The sequence below is a fragment of the Terrapene carolina genome, unplaced genomic scaffold (genome assembly GCF_002925995.2).
Source record: "Terrapene carolina triunguis isolate 2854851 unplaced genomic scaffold, T_m_triunguis-2.0 Scaffold231, whole genome shotgun sequence".
In the NCBI taxonomy this organism is placed as follows: Eukaryota; Metazoa; Chordata; order Testudines; family Emydidae; genus Terrapene; species Terrapene triunguis.
In genome coordinates this window covers 11,716,335-11,737,467 of record NW_020664582.1, presented here as the reverse complement: position 1 = coordinate 11,737,467, position 21,133 = coordinate 11,716,335, and the positions used below count along the sequence as shown (strand labels likewise).

Here is a 21,133-nt window from a genome sequence, read left to right as displayed (position 1 = left end):
ACTGGCTGCCGCTTCCAGCAGCTCCCATTGGCCTGGAGCAGCGAACCGTGGCCAGTGGGAGCCGCGATCGGCCGGACCTGCGGACGGGGCAGGTAAACCAGCCCGGCCCGCCAGGGGCTTTCCCTACACAAGCGGCGACCCCAGTTTGAGATAAGACACCCAACTCCCCAACCTGCCACCGTACGTGGCATATCACAACACATGGGATACAGACACCTGGCATTCCGCACACCGAGCACTGCCAGAAACCTACCAGTCCGTCTACCCCTTGTGCTAATCAGCTGATTTGCAAAATAAACAAGACACATGTGGACACCCCCCTCCTTCCCTACTCTTCTCTGTCTATAGCTGCGTCTTTGCCTGAAGGATGCAACTACATAATGCAAGTACTGAAACAAGTCAATCAGCTCACAGTTTTAATTATGGCAAATTAGTTTTAGAGAAACCCACCCACAAGAGAATGAGTAGGACCTTCAATATTAGATGAGCATGACTATGGGAGGATAGCGGAGTGGTCTAAATGGACCAGGGTACGTTACACTGCCTTGTAGCTGAACGATGTCAGAGATATCATTAGTCATAGGCTGCATGGGATTGGCTCCAAACATGCAAGAGTCATTTGGGCTTAGAAACCCAACCTTAATGTTTGACTGGCTTAGACAGACGGAAAGAACAGTTTTAAGTTTTGCGGATACGTGCACTAAAGGATTACAACAGCCTGCAGATAACCCCCCAAGAGATCTGTGTTACAGCATGCCCTGGGGAAGGGGGGAATATTGGAAATAGTTTTACTGGTTCTAGAAACCAGTTTCCAGAATGCCATTCAATTATAGCAATTGGTATTCAGGCAGCCCCCTGGAAGCAAAGGGTTTCAGGAATATAGGGCTTCTTGAAGGAGGTGGAGTCATCCAGATTCCCCGGCTGGTTAATTTAACACTGCCATATTGTAGATATTCAGTCAACAAGCCTTTCTAACCACTGGATTTCAAAATGTGGAAGCAAAGGCCATTAACAAAGTCCATGCTGTAAGAGGAGAAGCCCTGCTTTATCACTGAGGCCAAGAGCTTGGTCCTACCAGAAGATCAGCATGGCTAACAGGAACCGCCAGAGGTATGGTAGCAAGGAGTAAAGCCACAGTTTAAAAACAAGAGTTCCACAACGGATATACACTCTCATGCTTTAGGATTCAAACCAATCTCTAATGGAGTTCAGGGCAGGTTATTTCCGAACCTGGGTTTCATGCACCTTTGTCTGGAGCATTGGGTATTGGGCACTATCAGAGACAGGATAGCTAACTGGAGCATTGGTCTGATCCAGCATGGAAATCCCTATGTATTTTCCCCAGGAAGTTAACATCTACTTAACATTTTCAGACTGGTAGCTCATTGACATTCAAACACAAAGCAGGTTATTTAACTAGAGAAGGAAAAAACCCTTACATCCTAGAATAGCTTTATTTTAGCTATACGTATCTTCCCACCCGCTTCCCATCAGATGTAGGAATAGATCACTTTAGGAATAAATGTACAGCAGGAATCTGAATCTCTCTCAGACTGGGTGCTCCTTGCTGACATCTTTAAAAAAACAACAACCCCAAACAAGATGCCCTAGGGCTCCCGTGAGGCTGGCCTGCTTGGTGATGAGTCAGCGCTCAGATACTACAGCAAGAGGGCCTACTGAAAAAGACAAAGGAGATTTCCTTGGCGTCACTAGGAAACACTCCTCTGCAAGTCTGGTTACAGCATGGTTTATGAATAAATTAGCAGGAAATATAGTATCACTCCGTGCCCCTGAAGGAGAATAGATGCTTTGGAGGTTAACATTTGAAGACACTGAATTGGGGGAACAGGGGAGTGTAAAGGTTTCATCATCCTGTCTCAACAGGGACTGAGATTAGGTTGGGGACAGTACTGTGAGCTTTTTCTTTTTTTAAATTACCAGCTATATTTAGTTACATTAGTGTCATGAGACTGATTTAAAGGGACAAAAATCAAGGCAACTCCAAGCGTCCCTAATTCACCCCCTGAGCCTCAGAGCAGGCATAAGCCACCTCCTGGAAGCATGGATTTCTTGCCACAGCGAAGTGTGCTGAGGCCAAACAGTAGTACAATCTCCACGCTTCCTGTTTTTTGTGTAAGTTCCAGCCTTTCTATCATTAACAAGGGGGCCAGGAAGGAGAAAAATTTAGTTGGGATGTCTCCAGCAAGAGACACCCCCAAGACCTCCACTCTGCAAAGCGGCTGGCTCTGAGTTTTGGCAATGGGATACCGAGTCTCTTGCCTCTGGGTCACTGGTTTAAACCAGTAGCAGCCAAGAGCTGTTGCTAGCTGGTAGCTGTTTGGTGGCCCCAAGTGTCATGAATTGGTGGCCTCAGCCTGCTTCCAGAACACAAGCATCCACTCCACCAACAAAGAGACACCCCGGTTACTGACTGAGGCAGCATCCTCATTGGAAGCGTCAGCGACAAGGCCAGTACCTGGGAAAGCAGCTCCCCTCTAGCCCTAGAGGTATAGTGCCTCCAGGTCAAGTTTAAAGCACAAGGTGGGCAGGAGTGAAAGTCCCTCTGCTCTCTCTGAGGAGGGACCCAGGACATCAGCCTCCCGGGCTACAGTCTTTCACCAGCACCGCATTCAGCTATTTCCAGAGCGCATTGTTTGGATGTTGTGCACAAACACCAGGGCTGGAATCCAGGACATGGAAACATTTTCTGCTGAGATAGATACAGCATCTGTTAATTGCAGTTTGGTTTTTTTATTAAAGAGTTACTTTTGAGAGTAGGAGCAGCTTAGGCGTGTGCTTTCACGTCTATAAAGAGAAACCAGTAAGCAAGAAGGCACGTGGAGGGTTGCCTCCTATTCCCTGCATCAGAATGCTACTTGGAGAAAGGCAGACTCCGTTCTGGATTCATTTCAGCACATTAACAAATTTCAAGGTCATGTGAGTTGCTAATCCACTCTGCTGCATTCACAGCATGGCGTTCCCCTCCCCGCCTGCTGTTAAGGCAGAGAGGCTGCTGAGCTGGAATCACAACATGGGTATCTAGGGAGACACTGAACAGCCCTTTCAGCTAGTCAGTCCCTCAGCTGCGGCGCTGCAGAGCCCCGTCAGATATGCTCGCTAAAGGAGTTCCCTTCCTTGCAAGTTCTAGACTGAACCGCTCCCTCCAGCACCATTATTTACCTTAATCGGTGCAGCAAATTTAAGTTGACACAAGCAGCTTTGACATTCCAAGCGACTCACCGCATTAGGCCTGCAAAAAAAACCAACCCCCCCCCCCCACAAGCAATACGTATGCCCTGCCCTCTCCCGACAGGTTGCTCAGTTATAAAAGGATACGACAGAGATCAGGGCAATTCTTCCTGACCTGAGCAGGGCGCAGTTTGTTTTTTTTAAAAAACGATCCCTTCTTTCTTCAATTCCTTTAGCAGCTTGGACAGGGAGACCGCTTCCTCCCACTGGAATACTGCTGGGTAGCCTGCCAACCGGGGACACTGGACAACGGTTCAGACAATCTGCTCCCTTTCTAGCTACTTTACACTGCCAGGGGCTGGCGAGCCAGACTTGGACTTGAACGTGAAGCCCATGATGCTTCCTAACCCCTCCTTCCAAACACCCCTCTGTAATGCAGCTCTATTACTGGAGGGGTGTGCTTAACTCAACTAAATGAAGACAAGGCAGCTTGCAGTTTTCACACAAGTTAGCAAGTCAAGTTAAAGACCACAGTGTTTGCTAATCAAGTGAAAGTTACCAACTGCCTTTACTTAGCTAACAGGATAAAACCCTAGTGAACACCTTTCCCCCATCCCCAGTGAAGACAAGGCTTTAGTGTTTCGAACTCAGACTACATGATAACAGCAGTCTTGCACTGTCCCTATAAAACCTTAGGGAATATTAAGATCATTTTACCCTAAGAAGATCTCTTTAAAAAGCTTTCAGCCCATGGAGATCCTGCTGCTTCGGGCACAACTTTGCTGGAAGTGCTGCCTCTTATTCCTGACTTTTCGGAAAGCTGAGCCTCCACTTTCTGATTCGAGGCCTCGTGACTTCATGCCAGACACTTACAATCCAAAGAGAGACTCCTGCCACATGCTTTAGACTGTCACGCTGTTCCTTTGCCAATGTTGTTTGAGTTATAAAAAGGCAGGGGGGACATGCCTTTCCTTAACAGACAAAAATCTACACAGCTGGAAGGTGGGGCTGGCTAAACCATTGTCCATTACAACAATACTGCCTAGCTGCAGCGCATTCTCACACTTTACCTTTGCACTGAGCGGGATTAAAGCCCGACAGGGCGTCTTTGGCTACATTAAGAACTTTTATCTAGCCAGACCCCAGAAGTCTCTGCCAATGAGTGACAGAAGTAAACACTGTTTTTACAGGGACTGTAAACTTCACTACAGTGGGAATGGCTCGCTGGAGAAGAGTTTGGTGTTGCTTAATAGCTGGCGTTATACTCCAAGGCACATACTTTCTTGAACTAGAGAAGAAGAAAACACCATGGCAGTCTCTACCGGCCATGCTCATTCTCACTCTCAACTGGAAAAGAGTTGGGTGTTAATGTAAGCACAAGAAACAGATTTGTCAAAAGCTACTAGTGATTTAAAGGGGCCCGTTTTTAAAAAACAAAAAAACCACAGAGCGCCTCACAGGGGGGCTAAGAAGGTAAGTTGTGAGGTCCTCAGATACTCTGATAATCAGGCCCCTTTGAAGTGGCAAGTCAGGCAAAAATCACCAGTCACTTCAAAAAAAATATCTGATCCAGGATTTCCAAAACACTTTCCATCCCCTGAAGTTATACTGAGAACTTCTTCATCCCGACTCACAACTGGAGACTGGTTAGGATTTCAGTGGGATTTTCCTACTGTACAATCCCTGCCTTTGCCTCCACAGTTAGGACACTATAATCAGCACTAAGTGACACGCAGGAGACAGGGACAATGAAGTCCACAATGCCTTTTTTTATTCCAAACCACTGACGCACAAGTGACCATAGCCATCAATTAAGCAGCACAGTAACATCTCCACTCTATCAAGCCGCTGTGGTAAGTGCTTCCTTCAATTACATAAGGGATTCTTCTGTAGAACTAGCCGCACGCACTGTACCTGCCTGATTTAAGCTACAAACCTCATGGAGTGGTCAGGGGGGAGAAACCACAGTGGCTTCCGGGTTGCCCAGCACAGCTTGATTAGCAGGACTTACCCTGCTGAAGATAAGATGTTCCAACTAACTAACATCACATCTTTTCAAGCTGTAGATTCACGTTCTGCAGGCTCAAATAACCTCAACTCACTAAAAAAGTAAGTTTAAGGCTTTTAGTTTTCCCATGCACTTTTTAAGTGGAAAGGATAAAGCCTCCATACCCTTAAGAAGAAAAAGTTCAAGCCTCCACTGTACAGCACAACAGTGCATTGTAATCAGCCCCTGAAGTTCATTCGCTGTATGCTGAAGTTATGCATTATAATTAATGCAGAACCACCACACAAGCTGCCTCCTGGGTGTACCACGAGCCTAAATTAAAGCGCTGTTACATATGCTTGCATAAGTACATCCCCAGTGAGCCTTCCTGATTAAACTGACTGCCCTATTAGCCCATTCCCTATGAAGTGGCACCAACTGCACAAGCACAAAACAGTGCCCTGCAATTCTGCACTGCTTTGTGACAGCAGCAACAGCTGCAGGGAAAACACCCTGAGCCCACGGCTTGGTAAATAAGATCCCTAAAAATGTAAGTGTTGTGGTACAGAACATTGGTATTTTCATCATTTCAGTGACTTGGGAACTTAACTCATCAGTGGTTTTTCATTCACAGTGGGACTACTGCTTTAGCAAATGTTCCCTGTGAAGATGTGCGGTTTCGTTGTTATGCCTTTAGTTTCAGTGAGAGCCGTCGGCTGGCACTAGGGTTAAACCAGAGTAACGGGGGACCCAAGTTTTCCTAGTCTAGAGAATTATATAAAAGCCACTGGCTCGACACAAAATAGAAACAGGCATTTAAACACCAGGTTGGCCAGGTGACAGTATAACACCAACAGATGTCACCTTAAATAGACAGTGAAAGAAGAATTTGCTGCCCTGAGTTTTGTATACCAGCTGTGATGCACAAGCAATCCACTTTTAACCGCTCGGCAGAAGAGTGGGTTTGCTGGACCATGGGGGCTGGGCATGGCATTTGCAAACAAACATTGTCCTATCTTAAAGAACAAGTAGATGACCACAAATTCATTCCACTTGCTTATGTCAGGGTCTCAGACATGATTAATGTTTTAAGTTGCGCTGCTCCCTAGCCAGAACAAACAATCCTTCATATACACATCCTTATATGGCTTGAAATGTTAACAGTATGAGGTTTACAGGCAGGCCAGAGAATTCAGTCTTAAGGTTTGAGAATGAGAAACCCAGCAAAAGTTTACTCCTGCTGATTTTCAAAGCTTCCCTTAACCAGCTTCCTTCAACTTTACAAATCACGGTTTGTTTTTAAACGTGCCACTCAAGAGACTCAATAGCTGCAGACTTCGGAAGAAGATACTGGAGATCTGCTACTGTGGTCATTCTCTGCCTCACAAGACTTTGTACTTGGAGCTCTTTCCATCCCAGCATTTTATGGACATTAATGTTCCATAACGCGGGGGGCAAGGGAACTGAGGCAAGACAGATTAAGTGACTGGGCTAGGTCACAAAGCAAGTCAGCCACAGGGCTGGAAACAGAACCCAAATCTCCTGACTGAGACCCATGTTTCACTGGCAAGGTGACACTCCTCCCTATAAAATGCATAATTATATTATGGCCTAGTACTGCAGCGTTGGAGATGTGGAATACAGCACTGAAGAAATAGTACTGCCTGGGTGAAGGAGTGCTGGACAGGACTGGCACAGCTACACTAAACTGGCTCACATGGGCTCTTGAAATTTTCCACACTAAAAATAGCCAATAGCACATGCTCTGCCTTATAAGCCACACAGGAACAGCAGATGACAAAATCTGATGGAGGGGCCTTCAGTCCTCACAGTTGCTAAGAGTAAATTAAAATGACAAGATTGACTAGTACAAAGAAGTAGCCATCATAAAAACTTCAGCCCAGCCCCACTTCAGTTACAGTTCCCCTGGAAGATCGAAGCATGAGATGGAGCTAGGCATTTGTACCAACCCTTTCGCTGGGTACCAAGGATAGACGTATGACTTACAGCAGGGGTAATCAACAGGCGGATCACAGGCCAAATCTGGATCTCCAGATGCTTTTGAACAGACCGTGAAGTCTTTTTATTTAATTATCATTATTGTTATTTTTGTATTTTCTCTGGAGTCTGGACCTTGACCAAAAATAATTGATTACCCCTGGCTTACAGGGACCATCTGTATATTCAAATTCTCACAGGAAGTACTGCCTAACTTCTGCTTTCAGAGGCACATAACCACAGCATTGCTAAGGCAGGCTAAACACTGAGGGGCAAGCAGTCCCACAAAGGCAGGCAGCACAAGAAACTGGCCAGAGGACAACCAAGGGAAGGATGAGGCGCTAACACAGGGATCTGTAGCATCCTTGGATTCAGGTTGCAACAGCACCTTGAATTAAGTCTTTCCTCTGAACCCAAACTACAGAATCCGTTGCGGAATGCCCACCCCCGTCAGGACTTCTCTTCCCATCCTGCCTGTCCCTGTTGTTCTAGTACATCCTCCTACGTACACTTAAAGTGAAAAGACACCCACAGTTGTGAGCTCATAAAACACAAGTTGACTATCAAGCTATCAAAATTCAGGGGGAGGAAAGGTCTGGTCAGACAAAACCTCAGACTGGGGGATTTAAAAAAGAAATTAAATTACAATCAGATAAACCTCTCAATTACCTGAATATAAGAGAGTTAGAATCAGAATTCAAATCTCTGTAAAGCACCAAGGATTCCTGCTTCACATACACTTGAATCCCCAAAACTAAGTACTAGCAGAAGAGGGCTGCAAGAGACATTCCCTCACCATTCGTTTGCCAAAACCTCGTTAACATGAAGCGCGTGGCTTGCTATAGCAAAGCCAACAGAGCGTTCAGCACGTGAAGAATAATCAACACATCACAGAACCTTTCATCCAACAATCAGCAGGCTCTGCGAAGAAGAAACCCCCAAACCCTTGAAGTCAGTAAGAATGATCAGACCTATTTTTCAGCGGAAGAAACTGAGGCACAGAGAAGTGAAGGTCTAGTGTAACACACTAGACCAGCATCCCAGGGCTGGAATTGGACCCTACAGGTACCAGTGCAGTCCTGTGTTTAGCAATAAAACTGATCCAGCTTAAAACCCTTCTTATCTCATTTGATGGAGCATGCTCCAGGGGCTGATCATACTACTCCCCATTCCCTTCATCTGCATTTAAATCTGCTACACTGGCATATCTGGCTGTATTAAAATTTAATTCCACAGCCTTTATCATGTAGGCAGTGTCTACGCTACAGCAGCATAGCTGCAAGGCAGTAGCAGTGCTGTTATAGCACCCATAGTGTAGACATGGCCCTAGGTATCAGAGCAGCGGCACTTCTGAATTAGGACTGTGTGCACCACTTTCAGGCCAGAGCAGATGGGCTCAGAGCAATTACTTTATAGATATCTGAAAAAAGTGATGGTTTAAAGCGAAGTGTCAGCATAGCCCAACTGCAGCTTTGCGGCAAGTGTCTTTACCAGCCGCAAAGCTTACACATATGCAAATGGCACCCCACAAACATTAACCCTTTCACCACTTACTTGCTACAGCACGCCCTGCTAGTGTGTGGATGTAACCACATCAATGAGTGGACGCCTCCCACTATGCAATAACTTCATAGTTCACATGCTCGTTAACATTAACCCCATCATACTGCCAGGCTCCCTTCTGCTCTACCGATTGTATTACCTTCCGACCCCTAAATCAAGGTCCCTATTTCATCCGATCTCAACAGATTGCTTCATTATTTACAACTCCCTCGTTCCCTCAACTCAGCTGGTGACTCAGAGCCACTCTGGTCGTCACATGAGACGGCAGTACAGATAATTCTTCAGTGCTTTAGCCGGAGCTATTGGAGCTGTTTTTTTAGGATCGTGAGCTCCTTTAACAGAAGTAAATCTGAAAGACACACACCCCTTCACTCCTCCCAACATGTGTGGGCATTAATTTGCCAGCTACTTTGTTCAGAAACTATGCAGAGCATACCTAAAACAAAAGCCTTGCAGTGGGTTAGCCAGAATTTTCTCCACTGTTTCCAGTTGGTGAAGCCCAGGTCTACACTGCACACTTAGGGCTGGTCTACACTGGTGGGGGGGGAGGGGGGAAATCGATCCAAGATACGCAAGTCGAAGTATCGTGGATCGAATTACCTGGGGTCCACACGGCATGGGATCGACGGCCGCGGCTCCCCCGTCGACTGCGCTACCGCCGCTCGCTCTGGTGGAGTTCTGGAGTCGACGGTGAGCACGTTCGGGGATCGATATATCACGTCTTAACGAGACACGATATATTGATCCCGGATAAATCGATTGCTACCCGCCGATACGGCGGGTAGTGAAGACATACCCTTACTTTGATGTAACTACGTCGCTCAGGGATGTGAAAAATCCACATCCCTAAGCGACAGTTATACTGACCTTAAACCCCATGTAGACAGTGCTATGTCTGCAGGAGAGCTATATGGACAGAAGCTACCGCCTTTCATGGAGTAACTAAGCCCATGGGTCCATCAGCTTAGAGCCGGGGTCGGCAACCTTTCAGAATTGGGGTGCCGAGTCTTCATTTATTCACTCTCATTTAAGGGTTCATGTGCCAGTAATACATTTTAACATTTTTAGAAGGTCTCTTTCTATAAGTCTATAATATATAACTAAACTATTGTTGTATGTAAAGTAAATAAGGATTTTAAAATGTTTAAGACACTTCATTTAAAATTAAATTAAAATGAAGAGCCCCGGACCAGTGGCCAGGACCCGGGCAGTGTCAGTGCCACTGAAAATCAGTTCGCGTGCCGCCTTCGGCACGTGTGCCATAGGTTGCCTACCCCTGGCTTAGAACATCTTCTTCAAAGCACTACAGCAGTGCAGATGCTGCATTTGTAGCATAGACTTGCCTTAAGAAAGCTGAGCCCAGACAAACGCAAACCATCTTATCTTTGGGGTTATGCATTTCCTGCAACTTCATTGGGGGAAAAACTCGGAGAAACTGCTTGAATCCAGAGTACTCCAGTTTTAGGCAGGTGCCTTGACTAGGGAATGAAAGTCACCCCCAGCCCAGCACTGCATCCTCCAACGGCCTTACTCCGCTGTGAGCCGGTTCCCACCCCTCTGCTCGGATTCCTGACCACTGGATCCAAGTCAAAAGGGCTCCCTCCCCAGCCACTCTTCTGTACCAGCCTAGCTTTGGAATGAAGCCATCGCAGAGGCTTCCGACATGGCTGTTCCACCTGTGTCCCTACACAAGACTACTGCGGGCCTTCTGCTGCCTGAAAGGCCTCGGGTTTCTTTGTGGAGATGTCAGTGCTGTGATGTAGTCTGGTGTTCAGCTAGCTAGTTTGGTAAGAGATCCCTGCTTGGGACTGGATGCCATGACCTCCGCAGTCCATGACCAACGAAGAGAGACGTTAGATGTCCCACGTTTGGGGGCACACACCTAAACGGTTACGGCCGAGTGGACACTGCAGAGGATTTGCGCAAAGCTAGCCCCCGATGCTGGGCTGGTGTGAGGGCAATGAGAAAGACTAAGATTGTCTGAGTGACATTAAATGCACATTTCCATACTTTACAAGGTTTTAAAAGAACCCAACCAAATCACAGCAAGACAGAATTTCCTGGCCAGTTTGTTTTGTAACTGCAGTTCTCTTTTAAGGTCTGTCTCCAGCAACAGCCACTAACAGATAAGGCTGTAATTAGGGGCGTCTTCACGTACAGCGCTGCAGCTGTGCCACTGTAGCTTCTCCTGTTGGCGTAGTTAATCCATCTCCCCGAGAGGCAGTACTTGCGTCCCGTCGACATAGCACCGTCTACACGGATTTTCCACACCCCAGAGCCATGTAGTTATGCCGATACAAGCGTAGGCCTGGCCTACATATCATAATTTAACTCCATGTTAAAGTGCTTTGCAAGAGATTAAGGAGGCGGCATTGTGCTTGGCGCTAGCAGCTTACACAGGTTAAAAATAGTTGCTTTACCAGTATTGCTAACAACTCTTTAAGACTGAAACTATTTCTAAAACCCACCACTCACGGCGTTTCTTTCTGGCGCTTCCATTCAGCTTGGAGAAGAGTCAGTTTCCAGGACTGATGCACTTGGCTTGCCCCACCTAAGCTCTGCCATTGACTGTGATGGATGCTGGTTCAGGCAGGCACTCAAGATGTTTTGTTTACAAACAGGAGAATGTTTAAACAAATAACTTCTCAGCTTCCACAAATAGAATGTGGGTCCGCATGGGTACATACATGCTACACCCAAATTTGGAGACCACACTGTCTCTGCAGTGCACTTTGCACCTACTGTGCAAATAAAGCCCGAAGAATAAAAGCAAAATAGGAAGAGGAAAGCATACAGCACGACATTCAGGGAGCAGAGCACCGGCAGAAGATGCCCCCCTCCCCCCACTCAAATTTTGGGAAAGGATGTTGCAGGCCTTGATCACAAGTGGCAACCTTGCCAGGTGAACAGGTATCTGAAAAGAGCAACATCAAGAGCTACTTAGCATCCGCACTGCACAGCAACAAGTCCTTGACAAACAGCTATTTGAAACAAGCACTCAACTGAGCCCCTTCAGAAGAGAAAAGACTAAAAGCAGCACTTCGCTCTCTGAAAGCTGCACTGCAGGGAAGTGTGAAGAGGACATCAACGATGTCAAGTGCTTGTGGAAACGAAAGCGAGCCGTATTCGTGCAGGCCAGGAAGAGGAAGCAAAACGTCACAGTATCTAACAAAGAGACTGAACAATGGAGAGGAGGATAACTTGTAGAGGGAACGGGTTCCTTGCAAGAAGTCACATTCCATGCTTCAGAGATTTAATCAGCAAGGGACGGGCTCTGCCCATATTACTTGTATTATGGTAGCACGTACAGGCCCCGCCCCAGACTGGGGTCCCGCTGTCCTAGATGCTGTACAGACACAGAGTAAGACACTGCTTACTCTGACAAGCTTGCAATCTACATGGGTAAGATGAAGGCAAGGAGAAAAAGTATTATCAGACCCATTTTACAAACAGGGAAATGGAGGCATGAAGCAATTATGCAATTGCCTACGGTCACACAGGAAGTCTGTGGCAGCGCCAGATCTCCTGAATCCCAGGCCCGCGTGTTAGCCATAAGGCCATGCTTTCACCTTGCAGAGTGCTGGACACCCTCACCACCTTGCATCCGAAGAAGTGAGGTTTTTACTCACGAAAGCTTATGCCCAAATAAATCTGTTAGTCTTTAAGGTGCCACCAGACTCCTTGTTGCTCCTGTGAAAGATCACTGGTTACGTTCCAACAAAACACCTGCATCTCAGATGTTGTGGACAAAGTGCTAAGGAGGATTGAAAGCCCCAGTGAAGTCCATAGCAGAACTTCCATTTACATCAATGGGGTCCAGAATTCCAAAGCAAGTATACCACATTAAAAACGTCATCCCTTTAAGAGAAGGTTTCACAGACACGGTACTGATGGGAATACGTTTTCAACCATTTTTAAGAGGTTCCAGGGACATGCCAAGTTGCTAATTTACAAACAGCAACGCTGTTGTATGGAACGCTAGGGACACGCATAAGCAACCCATGTGGATCACAAGACTACTGCTATTTATACATGGGAAATCACCTATTCAGTTCTACTAGATGTTATGTTTCTCAGCCGTACAGCCAGGAAGGAGTGGTGGTAGCAGAGGTTAAAGGTAGTCTCATGTCTCACCTGTTCAGATCTGTTCTTTGAGGAACTGTTCGGATCAGTCACCAAAAGGCAAGTTCTAACCTAATGGTGATGCATGGCCCCACAAAGGAGTACCCATCTTCTATGCATAGCAGGAAATTTTGCTGTGGCAGTGAAAAATTAAACAGAACCTACATAATGGAACATAATGAGGTCTAGGGGTTGTTTTTTTTAATCATTGTGAAAAACATATGAAAAAGAGCATAAGTTTTCAGAAGCAACTAGTGATTTGGGGCTTCTCAATTTCCAGGCTCCCCACATGAGACAAGTTCAAAGGGCCTCATTCGTAGTACGTGCTGAGCACCCACACTGAAAATCCGGATCCTGTAAGGTGTCTCAAAATGGGCATCTAACATCACTAATCACTTTTGAAATTGTAATTGGCTGTATTACTGAGAAGTGTCATAGAATGCTTACAGTTAGCCCAGCAGTTATTAATAGCAAGTCTAAAAGGTAGTGCTTCAAGTCTAATTATTTCATTACTAGTGGAGATTGTTAAGAGTCCTTCATGGTACACACTACAAGCCTATTTATCCATGAGTTTTAGAGATGTCAAAAATACCTTGATAAGTAAATGGGTCATGCTAGAGAAAAACACAAGGATGAGAGCTGTGATAAATGTGTTATTTAAAAATAATGTTTTTAAGACAAAAGTCCATTGAAATCACTTTTCACATGAAAGAAGCACCTTAGGGTAACGTTTTCAAAAGTGACAGCCACTTAGGCACTTTTGAAAGTTTTATCCTTCTAAATAAACTGGAGAAATGGTCTGAAGTAAATAGGATGAAATTCAATAAAGACAAATGCAAAGTACTCCACTTAGGAAGGACCAATCAGTTGCAAACCTACAAAATGGGAAATGACTGCCCAAGAAGGAGTACTGAGGAAAGGGATCTGGGGGTCATAGTGGACCACAAGCTAAATATGAGTCAACAGTGTAACACTGTTGCCAAAAAAAAACAAACCAACACACACTAGACCATCATTCTGGGATGTATTAGCAGGAGTGTTATAAGCAAGACATGAGAAGTAATTCTTCTGCTCTACTCCGTGCTGGTTAGGCCTCAACATACGTCTGACGAAGTGGGAATTCACCCACGAAAACTTATGCTCAAATACGTCTGTTAGTCTATAAGGTGCCACAGGACTTTGTCACTTTTTACAGATCCAGACTAACACGGCTACCCCTCTGATACTTAACTCGAGTATTGTGTCCAGTTCTGGGCACCACATTTCAGGAAAGATGTGGACAAATTGGAGAAAGTCCAGAGAAGAGCAACAAAAATGATTAAAGGTCTAGAAAACATGACCTACGAGGGAAGACTGAAAAAACTGGGTTTTATTTTGGAGAAGAGAAGACTGAGAGGAGACACGATAACAGTTTTCAAGTACATAAAAGGTTTTTACAAGGAGGAGGGAGAAAAGTTGTTCTCCTTAACCTCTGAGGATAGGACAAGAAGCAATGGGCTTAAATTGCAGCAAGGGAGGCTTAAGTTGGACATTAGTAGAAACTTCCTAACTGTCAGGGTGGTTAAGCAGTGGAATAAATTGCCTAGGCAGGTTGCAGAATCTCCGTCATTGGAGATTTTTAAGAACAGGTTAGACAAACACCTGCCAGGCATCGTCTAGATCAGTGGTTCTAAATCTGTTTATCATTGTGGGCCACAGGTTGTGAATCACAGCGCCTCGCTAAACCCTGTGACAAACCCCTATGTCTAGTAATCCCTGCCCAGAGACACCTTCAGAGAGAGGGGCCAGGAGCGAAGCTCCGGGCACGGCATCCTGCCACGCGCAGGGCCAGGCCGCCAGGACCCGGATTTTTATGTTTTTTAAAGCACACAGCTGGACCATATCTGTGCGCTAATTGGACCGCACATGGCCCGCAGATTGAGAAGCACTGGTCTAGATAATACTTAATCCTGCCTTGAGTGCAGGAGACTGGACTAGAAGACCTACCGAGGTCCCTTCCAGTCCTATGATTCCATAAGAAGAAACCATTACAGAGTTGAAATCTTTGTGATGCACCAAATAACTACAGAATCAAAATGTTGAAGAAAAAAGGGTGTCCAGAAAGGTTTGGGACTGATTCCTTTATATGTTTGCTCAGAACCCAGCACAATAGAGCTCTGGTTTTCCCTGGGACAATAGCTACACAGTAACTCCTCGCTTAACATGGTAATTATGTTCCTGAAAAATGCAACTTTAAGCGAAACAACTTTAAGCGAATCCAATTTCTCCAAAGAATTAATGTAAATGGGGGGGTTAGGTTCCAGGGAAATTTTTTTCACCAAAGATTTTATCTTTATATATAATATATGTGTGTGTGTGTGTGTGTGTGTGTGCGCGAGTGTGTGTGTATATATATATATATACACATACATACATACACAGTATAAATTTTAAACAAAATTTAATACTGTACACAGCAATGATGATTGTGAAGCTTGGTTGAGGTGAAGTCAGAGGGTGGGATATTTCCCAGGGAATGCCTTACTGCTAAATGATAAAGTAGCACTTGGCTGAGCCCTCAAGGGTTAACACATTGTTGTTAATGTAGCCTCACACTCTACAAGGCAGAATGGAGGGAGGGGAGACAGCATGGCAGACAGAGACACACACCCTTTGTGAGAGAGAGAGAGAGAGAGAGAGATGCACATTGCCCCTTTAAGTACACTGACCCCATTCTAAGTACATTGCCTTTTTAAATAGATCAGCAAGTTGAGACAGCAGCTGCTGCTAGGAAGCGTCCTCTGTCCTGAGCCCTGTCATGTCCGTCCGTCCCTCCCTCCCCCCGCTCTATGGAAATGGGGTGAGCAGGGGGACACCCTGACATTACCCCTACCCCTCCGCCCCGCCCCCCCCAGCAAGCAGGAGGCTCCCAGGAGCAGCTCCAAGGCAGAGGGCAGGAGCAGCACATGGCAGTGAGGGGAGGGACAGCTGAACTGCCGGCAATTGATAGCCTGCTGGGCGGCTGCCGCACAGGGAACTTAGGGGAACGGGGAGCTGATGGGGAGCTGCCGGTCCACCCTGGTTCCAAGCCCCCACCAGCTAGCTCCAACGGGCTGCTCTTCCTGCAAGCAGTCAACAAGCAGGCGGCTGCCAAACAACGTTATAAGGGACCATTGCGCAACTTTAAACGAGCATGTTCTCTTATTGATCAGCAACATAACAAGGAAACACCATTAACCGGGACAACATTAAGGGAGGAGTTACTGTATTGTAGTAGAGCCAACAGGCCACAGACTTACTGTGCTAGGTGCTGTACAAACACAGTCAACATTTCCCAGCCCCCAGAAGCTTATCCAATCAAACTGGCCGTCTGGAGCAAACACCAGAAACTGAATGGACATGGAGTCTGAGATCTCCTTCAACTCGTAAAAGCCAATGGAGAGGCATAGCATTGGCAGTGGTGATTGGTTAGGAGGAAGCCAGCCCTGATGCTGCCTGTGCTGAGATTACAGATTTCAGTCTCTAGGGCTGTCATCTTGACCCATTCACAAGCTTCAGAATCACGTGAGGATTTTTGAAAGCATGACGAAGAAAAGCATCAACAGTGCTCAACAACACAACATAGGAAATGGAAAACTGCTCTTCACCTATCTAGAGACTGAGAGGGTTGGTGCTGGGATAGGAAGTGGTACCTGGAAATCTGTAAACTGGAGTAGAGGATAATGAGACAGATGCAGCAATTTCCTGCAATATCTTTGGAAGATCTTGCTGTAATACATTTAGGTATCATTGTGGGCCAGGGCCTGTATGGAATTCCCTGGGGAAGGGTGACCAGAGCCCTCCAGGAACTAAGAAAATTGGGGGTTGATTAGACAAATTCACTCAGGGTGGTAACACCTCCAGAGAAGCACCACCCACTGGAAAGGCTCACATACACTAGGGTCCAACTAAATTATCCAGAGACAGGACTCTTGGATAAATAGCCTAAATTTAATCTGCTTCAGGGCCTCTCTTCTGATCCAGCCAACAAGCAGAACCTTCTGCAGGGTGCCCCCCCCAATCTGTAGGGAAGGATTGGAAGGACCAATGCCTGCCAGAGCCCAAGGCTGGAACGGGGGAGACAAGGATCATAGTAACCCAGTTACAGAGCCACGAACAGAACAAAGACCTGGTCTACACTTAAAAGCTATGCCAACCTCAGCCCAGATGATGTAGACCAATGTTTCTCAAACTGTGGGTCAGGACCCCAAAGTGGGTTGCGACCCCATTTTAATGGGGTCACCAGGGCTGACAAATTGCTGGGGCCTGGGGCCAGAGCCAATGCCCGAGCCCCACCACCCAGGGCCAAAGCCCAAACCCGGCCGCCCCAGGTCAAAGCCAAAGCCCAAGGGCTTCAGGTAGATTACCTACAGCGATGGAAAAACCCTTTCCTTTGTAATAGGAAACATATACATTACGGGTGCTACAGAGACATAGCTGCAGTGTCCATCATGTAGATATGTCCCTGGAACGCCCAGCTCTAAATCCCTTGCTCTAACTGCCAAGACCCGTTCTCTACTGAGGAAAAGGCAGACTGTCCTGGAGCAACCGTGCCATGCTCCAGCAGGTCATACGCTTTCCTTTCCCATTTCGCTCTGCAGGCTTGCATGGCTGTAACTCTGTAGATCATTCACATACACAAAACAAACAGGAGAAATGTGAAGTTAGCTCTCTTGCTACCACCATCCTCAGCAGCAAGTCCTTTCCTTTCCCCGAGACAAAGTTCACAGCATTCTGATAACACCTTGCAGGTGTTAGAATGGCAGCATAAAGTCAGCCAAGCCCTAGAAACATTGAAAGTCAAAGCATGTAAGTTACTTTAATTCTGCTGTCCTTGACTCTTCCTTAACAATATAGCCTATGGTACAGCACACCTAGGGTGACCAGATGTCCCATTTTTATAGGGACAGTCCCATTTTTGGGGACTTTTTCTTATATAGGCGCCTATTACTCCCCACCCCTTGTCCCGTTTTTTCACAGTTGCTATCTGGTCACCCTAAGCACACTTATCCTGTGCTATTTCATATTACTACGGATTGGTTGCTGTGAAGCTTTCCAGTGGAGGGAAGGGGGGGGTGTGTGGAAGAGACTCCCCAATTACACATCCCTACAGATACCCCGTCTTCTCTACTGAGAAGGGCAGCTGCTTCCTACACTTTGCAAAACTGCCATGAATGTTTACCATTCCAGGTACAAATCTACTTGTTCAAAGCTCATGACGACACTGGAAAAAACTCCAGTTCATATTTTTACTTGTGAGTTGAAAGAAACATGGCAAGCAGGCTAATAAAATACTGCTGGATTATGCTACAATATAATTCCTCTCTTGCTCACTGCATCCTCTAGCTACATATTGGCCTTATAAGCAGGTAAAGGTGGTAGAAGTATGAGAAGAGTCAGGTAATTATAGTTTGTTTACTCTCTGGTAGTGCCTAGAGGGCCCCATTATGCTGGGTGCTGTACAAACAAAAGAGACAGGCTAGTCAGCACTAGTAAACCCACACCTAACACTTCTGTCAACCCTCACTTTCGTTTTCAAGTTGTTGCAACAGGGCTCCCAACCGACATGAAATCACATCATGCATGGACTCTCACAGGACTCTCGGTCTGTACAACAATGCGTTTCTGAGAGTCTACAGCTAGTATTTCCTCAACAAAACATGGAGAGCTAGGACTTCAGTGGCGTTAACTACTGTCTTTAACTGGCTTAACACACGCAGATACTGAAAAATGAAAGATTCCCTCTTATATTACAGAAATAGCTCTACATATTGGTAGGAAACTCTGAATCCAGCATCTAAGACAGCTATGGCATGTTGCACCTCAACTGATTCTCATCTACCTACCCACCAATTTTACAGATCAGAGACTAATGTAGTTTACAACACAGCATTCCAGCTGCCTTTTAACAAATTGTAATAGCTCTGCAATGATTTAAAACAAAAACCCCACACTATATTTACTCACATATGAATCAGTCCTCAAGCAGACCAGAGGGTAAATCCTGACTAATGAATCCAATGGAAATTTTACCATCGACTTCAATGGGGTCAGGATTTCACCCCCGATTTCTTTTGGCCGTGCACAGTTTAAAGGAGGTTGCTTTTTGGCTTTCAGTGGGAAGTCTCTCCATGTGCTCTGGGCTAGTGCACTTCTCCTTTGATTTGTGCACAGTGCAACTCTTAGCAGGGAAGACTTGCTTCTTTATCTTAAAGGAGCAAACCCAAAAGCCATTGGTCAACAGCCATGGATGAAGCCATGCTAAGCAAGCCCTGACTGGGATTGCACATGGATTTGTTCGCCTAATTTAAGCGCCAGCAAGCCAGACGGCGTGGGTTAGAAAGCTGTGTAACATCTACAACAGCAGCAGGTACATGCCTGCCCAGTCACTCATCTTCCCTAAATAAGGCTGTGCCAGGAGACCCAGAAGCACTCCTTTTCAGGTTGAAACAAGTACAGGGAGCGGATCTGGGATCAAAGGAGCCCAAGCCAAGTGCACAGACTTGGCAACGAGAAGATGAGTGACGTTCCTAAAGTTACCATTTAACACCAGCCCCTGCTCAGGAGCAGAATGGGGTGACCTACACCAGTTGTTCAGAACAAGGGAACAAACTACTGTACTGCGCCCTCTGCTAGCTAGGCCTGCTGTGGCGCTCAGGTTGCTTCCTGCCGCACGCTACCTGTTCAGTCTGGGTATACATGACCTTTGAAAGAGTAAACCTGTAGGAGGGTGAGTGACCTTGGGAAAAAGGAGTTCGGGCCATTTCTTTGCAAATCCCAACAGGCTAGGGGTCAAGAAAGCATCTTGATGCCCTCTAGCTCCCAGAGATAAAGGCAGGGACTGTAAGGAGAGGCTCTCTCATCCTAACCTTTTAAAGCAGCACTGCCAGCCCCTTTCACTGTCACAGGTATGCAATCCCACAGAGATGGTGCATAAATAGCAAGGGTCAGGGGGTCACTATACACATAGCCTGTTATGGGGGCCTGGGGGTTTTCAAACCCGACACCCATCTCACCCTCTTGGGGTGAAATAAAGACAGTTAATAGATAATGTTTTCACCCCTCAGCCACCCTGGGTACAACAATGCCAGACTCACTGACAACCCAGCTGCCTGGGTGGGAAACTTACACCATGCAATCAACTCTCAGCACCAGTACACCATGCAATCAGGCTACCTCCTGCCCCATCTACAGTAGCAAAGCCAAAACCTGCTACCAATAGTCCAGAAAAGGAAAAGCCAAACAAGCCACACCCGGACAGAGGGGAATGGGAACAACCATGCAACACCCATTTCCCCCCTTACAGTATGTATGTGGGGGAGAGGTTAGGAACAGGGATACAATGGGGAAGAAAAGCTATTTAATGCCCCCTTATAAGCACCATGCTGGCCAGTAAGGGCTGATTGCACCCCAGCCCAGGACACATTAGCAACAAGCCAGAGAGCCTGGAGCTCCAGGGGGCTGCACTCCCAGGAGTGGGGAGATATGCAACAGAATCGGACAGTGTATCAGGGAGAGGGGCCCCAAGCGGGGAAGGGGAGACCCCGGGCTGGAGGGGGCTGTCTGGAATCAGGGAAGGGGAGACCCCGGGCTGGAGGGGGCTGTCTGGCATCAGGGAAGGGGAGACCCCGGGCTGGAGGGGGCTGTCTGGCATCAGGGAAGGGGAGACCCCGGGCTGGAGGGGGCTGTCTGGCAGCACACGTGGCAGCGGGGAAGGGGAGACCCCGGGTAGCCCACGGGGGGAGGGGGAGGCTCCCTCTCGAGAGCTGACAGCTGCCTACCACGCCGGCGCCTGCCCATCACCGCTCAGCGGAAAGCCCAAACAATTCGGCGGCTCAGCCCCCGCAGCTCGGAGCCCGGCCCGGCCCACTCCCACCCCATCCTCTCCCGGAGAACGCGGCCGCCCGGCCCGATACTCACGATCCGTCCGGTGCTCGCCGCCCCCGGTGCAGAGCCCTAGTGCGCACCGTGCCCAGCCCCCCCCCCGGCCGCTCCCCGCGCTGTCCCCACGTGCTGCCCGACCGGGTCCTTCTCGAACACTGAGACATTCAACCGATACACTACGGCCCGCACGCCCCGCCCCCTGCGCGAGACAGCCACATCTCGCGAGACCTGCCCGCCGGCGAGCTCCTCTCCTGCCCCGACTCCGCGGCCAGGAGAGGCAGCTGCGCATGCGCCTTTCGAACCCACCTCCCTCCTCCACACAAGGGTACAGCAGAGAGGGGAGAGAGCACGTGGAGGAAGCCTAAGAGCCTG

General features: G+C 47.2%; 1 protein-coding gene across 1 annotated transcript in view; it reads right to left on the bottom strand.

Annotated features, from left to right (window-relative positions):
- AKAP1 (A-kinase anchoring protein 1) overlaps positions 1 to 20,893 on the bottom strand; it is a 42,774-nt gene extending 21,881 nt beyond the window's left edge. The window contains exon 1 of the mRNA XM_026656484.2: positions 20,798 to 20,893. The gene's annotated coding sequence lies outside the window, so the exon portion shown is untranslated. The remainder of the gene's footprint in view (positions 1 to 20,797) is intronic.
- Positions 20,894 to 21,133: the final 240 nt, after the last annotated feature.